At 58.3% G+C, this 6,000-nt stretch overlaps 1 protein-coding gene across 2 annotated transcripts in view; it reads right to left on the reverse strand.

Annotated features, from left to right (window-relative positions):
- LRRC4B (leucine rich repeat containing 4B) overlaps window positions 1-2,399 on the reverse strand; it is a 34,558-nt gene extending 32,159 nt beyond the window's left edge. For both annotated transcript variants that reach the window (XM_081031151.1, XM_081031152.1), the window contains exon 1: window positions 2,024-2,399. The gene's annotated coding sequence lies outside the window, so the exon portion shown is untranslated. The remainder of the gene's footprint in view (window positions 1-2,023) is intronic.
- Window positions 2,400-6,000: the final 3,601 nt, after the last annotated feature.

Raw genomic sequence — 6,000 nt, forward strand, 5'->3', positions numbered from 1 at the left:
TGGCAATTAAGTAACTATGTCTGTCTGGCTCTGATTGTGTGTGTGCATCTGTTTGGGAGTTGGGGCCCCTATCTCACTGTTGCTGGGCCTCCATCTCTCTGGTTCCCTCCTTCCTTGCCTTATCTGAGAGTCTCTCATGCCTGTCTGCTGCTTTGCTCCCTGACCCTCCTTTCTGCGTGTGCATTTGGACAATCGCCGGCCAAGATTAGAGGAGACCCAGGGAAGTGCAGGAGGAAGGTGGGAAGGAGAGGAGGCTTCCATGTACGTTAGCCAGGAGACAGAAGATGCTACAGGAAGAGGGAGGGGCTGATCCTGGCCCGGGTCCTGGCGGGTGGGAGTTTTCAGGGGGGAGAGGTTGCTGCCGGCTGCCTGAACCAGGAGGGAAGCGACTCGGCTACTCCCAGCTGCCGCTGGAGCCCGAGTTCCTGTCTGGCGGCTGCGCGGCTGGGACTTGGGATGTGAGGCGCATAGCAATGGGGCTCTGCGGAGGCTCCACTGCAGCTCCCAGCTGGGGGGGGCAGGGAGGGGGCTGAGGGGCAGCCCTGAGGCTCCCGTCCCCTCCCCCCTCCCAGCTGGGCTCTCCCCGGGGGATTTCCCCACCCTGAGAAAGTGTCCTCAGGAGAGTGGGGCTGAGGCTGCGGGAAGCAGGGCAGGGAGAAGGGGAGGGTGCTTAGGAGGAGCAGCGAGGTGGGGGTGGGGAGACGAGGGTGAGGATGGGAGTGGCAGAGAGAAGAGGATAGGGTGGGCGATGAGGCGGCCAGGGCAGCGAGGCTCAGAACCCGCCCTGACACTGGCTGGGCCCCTGGCCCAGGGGAAGAGCCCATGGAAGAAGGGGCTTGAAAACGTGGGCGGAACCCTGGATAGAGCCTGGGCCTCTGGCTTCCTGGACGGATGGGGACTTGGGAGGAGCCGAGGGTTGGAGAAAAAGGTTCCAGGGAGAAGGGCCCTAGTACTGGAAAGTCTGGGATCGGGGCTCCCAGGGGTAAAGAGACAGGGGCTCTGTGTGGAGAAAGGTCATAGAGGGGGTCCCAGACAGAGACGCGTCTAAGAGAGAGAGGCTGCGAGTGCTGAGAGATGCTAAAGTTGGGGTGTCCTGGGGAGAGGGCCAAGGGAGGAAGACATCTGAGGTGGGGAGTCAGAGATGGGGGGTGAGAGAATCCTGAGGGGAAGGTGAGGTGCAGTTAGAAAGTCCTGGAAGAGCAGGTGTGAGGGTGGGAAGCCTCTGGAGGGAAGCAACTGGGGGGAGGGGCGGTGCCCAAGAGGCCAAGGCTAAGGGGGGGGGAGGCAGTGGTCCCAGCGAGACACGTGCCCAAGGATAGAGGGCCCCGGAGTAGAATGGGGTCAAGGAAGAGGGTCTTGAGAAGAGGGCGGGGCAGGGGTTCAGCTGCCCACCATCAAGGGGTCGGGGGACTCCAGAGGGAGAATGGCTTAAGACTGGGGAGGGGTTGTCTCGCTTCCCAGTCACCCCCTCTGTCTTTCCCATCCACACTTCCCAAACTCCCCGGTTCTCCCCGGTTGCCAAGGCAACCGCTCCTGCCAGGCGCGGTCACCAAGGAAACCCCGTGCCCGCCTCTTCCCCCCCTCCCCATCACTGGCGTGCCCCCCCCATCCCAAGCAGCAGCGGTGTGGAGGGTGGGAGGGGCAATGGAGAAGAACCCGGACTCCCGCCCCAGAAAGGGGGGCCCAGACCTACCTACGCTCAGGAGACCCCCATCCCAAGCCTACATCCTCAACCCCACAGCTGGATACGCAGCGACCGCCAGACGTGCACCCCCCACCCTGACCCGTCCCCAGGCAGCTGTGACGCCCCCAACATAGAACTCGCTTGGCCCAGAGAACCCCCACCTGGCTACTTCCCCCACCCGCTTCGGCTCTCCATCAGACCCCGCCCACTGTCCTCTGCCACCGCCCCCCATCCCGGAGGAGGCCTAAGACCCCTGTCCCCTAATTAGAGAATGCCCCCCACCCGCTCCCCGCGGTTCCGCCTCCCGCCCCCGCTCGGCGCCCCTCGGTATCTACTCACAGCGAGGAAAGGGGCTCCTTCCGGGAGGCAGCATGCCCGGCCCGCGGGGGGAGGACCCCCCCAATGAGGCACAGGGATTTGGGGTGCGAGGCCCGTTGCGGGGAGGCGCGGGGGGCGGGGCTGCGGCCGGCCCGAGTCTCGCGCGTTATCCCCCCTCCCCGGCTACGGGATGGGGAGGGGGCTTCCGCAGCTGCAGCAGCGGGGATCGGGGGGCCGCTCTGCGTCCTGGCTCGCGCGCCTGCCTGCCGCCCGGCCCGGCGCCCTCGCCTGCCTGCCCGCCACCCGCCTTCCTTCTTGCCTTCCTTTCTTTCCTTCTTTCTTTCCTTGCTTCCTTCCTTCCAGCCTTCCCTCCTTCCTTCCCCCCTCCGCGGGCCGCCGGCGCCGCTCTCCCCCCACCCCACCCCCCCCAGGCCCCGGCCCCGGCCCCGGCCCCCGCCTCGGACGGTGCGGCAGCGACCGAGAGCAGCCGAGAGCGGCGGAGACGGGAGCGGAATACTGATGATGGAGGGGGAGCGGGAGGGAGGGGAGGGAGGGAGCGGGATGGGGGAGGCTGCCGGGGAAGGAAAGGAGGGGGGAGAGCAGAGAGGGGAGGGAGGGCAGAGAAGAGAGGAAGAGGGGGAAGAAAGAGGAGGGAGAAAAAGGGACAGGATGGGTGAGGGAGGGAAGGGGGAGGGATGAGAGTGGGGGAGGAAGAAGAGAGGGAGGATGGAGAGGAATGGTGAGGAGTGGGACAAAAAAAGGGAAGGGAGGAAAAGGGAAGGGAAGACAGAAGGAAAGGGAGGAAAGGAAGGAAATAAAGGGAGGGAGGGAAGAGGAAGAGGAAAGAGAGGGAGGGAGAAAAGAAGAGAGGGTAGAGGAGGGAAGAGATAGAAAGAGGGGGAAGAGGAGAATGTCAGGGAGGAGAGAGTCCTAGTACACTGGGGTAAAAATTTGCGGGGTGAATCTGAATGCGAGAAGGAAGGGGAGGTAGGTGAGAGAGAAATGATGGAGGGAAAGAGAGATAGTTAGGCAGGGGCAGGCCCAGGAGCCAAGTGGGGGGAGGGAGGGAAGGGGAGCCAGAGGCCTGGAGAGGACAGGAGGAAAGGAGGAGGCAAAGCTTTGGGGCAATGTGGGGAGAGGGGATGAGCAAGGGGGGGAAATGTCTGGAAGAGCCAGGGGACCTGGCAGGACTGGTTGGGGAAGAGCGCAGGGAGGAAGAAGACTGGACAGAGATGAGAGAATGGAGCCTGGAGGGAAGACCAGTGTAGGGTGGGGGCAGGGGAGAGGTGCAGGGCCTGGAGAGAGGAGACCTGGAGCAAGTCACGCAGGTACAAGGTAGGGCAGGCACAAGGTGGGGCGGCAGGAGCCTGAGGGGGCAGAGGAAGAACCACGGAGCTAGGGCAGCGTGCAAACCCACAGTCCAGAATCTGGACAGGGTATCTTGAAGGAGCTAGAAGAAGCTGGGCTCTAGTGTGGAGCCCCTGGCCCAGGCCTGTCAGGTGGAGGCCCTGGGAGGGGGCAGAGGACAGGGCCCCACAGCCTCCCTGCCCCCTATTCTCTCACCTCCCCCAGGTGTTGGCAGCGGATGTGGGGATATTTAGAGCTGTGAAGCCAGCTCTACACCTCCCATGCAGGGAGGGGGAGGGAGGATGCAGAGGCCTTGGAGAGGTCACCTTGGCCTCCACCTGCCCCATCAGCTCCCCCTGTCCACTACCCCCAAACGCTTAGGCACCAAGGATGAGGGCACCGAAAATTAGAGGACAAAGGGACCCAGAAGGAGGCTGAAAGGAGGCAGACCCTATCCAGGGCACTGAATCTCCTTCCAGGTTCTGAAATTAGGGAAGAAAACTCACCTCTTCCTGGTCCCCTCAAAAAGTCTGGCTACTAACTTCAGACAAGGAGGAGAGAGAAAAGATAATGGTTCTTTCCCTCCGTGCCAGGCTTCCAGAGAGATTGACACTCCCTCTTTGATCTTCTCATTCTGAGAGCCCCAAGGTGAGGAAAGTGTGGTTCCTCCACCCTAATGACGATGGAAATGGGGTGAAATGGAGGCCATCTGGGGAATGAAGGGGCTGGGATGTAGGGAGGGAAAGTGGGCCATACAGATATCTATAATGAGCCAGAGCAGGGAAACAGACCGGGAGTTCACAAGACAAGTGAGGTCATGCTTGGGTGCAAGAAGCAGCTGTAAGTGGGGATTGGTTAATGCAGAGATGCGAGAGCTACAGAGAGGGGAAACTGAGGAAAACAGAGACTGCAGAGGCCAGAGAGCAACATGTCGGTTGTGGAGCTTTGGGTTCCCACGTGGGTTGCTAAAATCTGGTTTGGGAGACTGGAGGAGTGAAAGTGTGTTCACCCCAGGGTGCAGCAGAGTGTGGCCCCAAGGTCAGTGGTGGCACTGGTAAAACAATAATTAGAGCAGCCAGGGTGTCCTGCGTTCTTGCTATGGTCAGATGCTCTGCTGAGCACCTCAGCAACATCTCATTGATTGACAACCACCCTGAACTTGACTCCTAGGGATAGGGGCACTGGTGGGCACAAGCAGAACAGGGGCTCCAGGCCCTTGCTGTGCCCAGTATTAATGCTTTAGTTACTGGAAGGTCTGTGGGGAGAGGCCAGAGCAGGGAAGTAGGGAAGAATTTCGATATCTTACCAATCCCTGAGCCCCCCTGGAAGCCTGTGGTGTGTGCTTCCCTGTGGGGACTGTCCCTGTGTGACTGAAGGAGAAATGAGTTGCCATCAGACACCAGTGTTCACTGAAGGCCTAATCAATGCCAGCCGCTGTTCAGGACCCTGAGAATCAGCTGGAGAACAGGACAGAGAGGGTCTCTGCTGTCAGGAAGCTTGGCTTCCAGAAGAGGTAACCCAAGGACCTATTTCAGAGAAATAAATGAGGGCCCTAACGAGGAGAGGGGATGGTGGGGCATCAGGGTGACAGAGTTGAGGTGATCAAGGGGGGCCCTCCCAGAGAAAGTGGCTTTTAAGATGAGACCTACACTATGAGAAGGAGGCAGTCATGTGGGTGCTCAGGGGAGAACCCCCAGACAGCAGAAACATGAAGAGCGGAAGCCCGGGGAGGGCAGCAAGCTTGGCCTGTATGAGAGAGGAAATAAGATACATGTGGCAGAAGGATGTCGAGAGACCAAGAGAGTGGAGAAAGAGAAGGACAGAGCCCCAGGTTTAGCTTAAACTCAAAACCAAATCTTGATGCTACTCTCTGTCCTCTAAATTTTGCCCAAAAGCTTAACTCAAGTGGCAGTCCTGAGTAAACTAAACCCTGACCTCCTCATTTTTGATTCACATTTTCAACATTGACTGGGGCCTATGGTACAGCAGAAACCAGATTACCTAAGAAGGGGTGGCAGTGACTCAGGGGCCACCCCCCCATAGTAATGGAGACTCAAACAGTATGTTTACTATTTCAAAAAACCAAATGTAAATTATAGGTTTCCTCTGGGATGGCATTTCGGAGGTTAAACCAAACATCAAATTTCTCTGCTTCAGGCTGTAAAAAAAAAAAGTTGTTTTTTTTTTAAATCCACTCCTTGTTTTAATTGCTTGTCTCACCCTGATCAGAAGTTCTGATGGGCAGTGAGATATACTTTTGATAAATCAAATAGCGATAAGGGAAAGAAATTTTCACTTAATGTAGTTTGGTTTGCTCAGAAAATTCATTCAAAGTGGGAACCCCCTCTCCCCAAGTGTTCATGTATTTTGTTAAATATGCATACAAATACTCTGAGCCTTCCCCTCTGCTGGTAAATGATCAAGATTGTCACTGAAGGCAGAGAGTTCTAGGAGAGGAGGAACATCTAGGAGTGGGAGTGGGTGCTAAGCTACGCCCTAGACCTTACCTCCAATTCTGACCTTCACCATGCCTCCGACCCAAACCCTAACCCTAACTCTTAGGAGAGATGGCAACCCCTGAAGAAGGGACATGGAGTCAGATGCTGAACTTTCAGAGCAGAGTAACATCTCTGTCACCTGCTTGCCTGGTT

Source organism: Rhinolophus hipposideros (assembly GCF_964194185.1).
Source record: "Rhinolophus hipposideros genome assembly, chromosome: 21".
NCBI classification, from domain to species: domain Eukaryota; kingdom Metazoa; phylum Chordata; class Mammalia; order Chiroptera; family Rhinolophidae; genus Rhinolophus; species Rhinolophus hipposideros.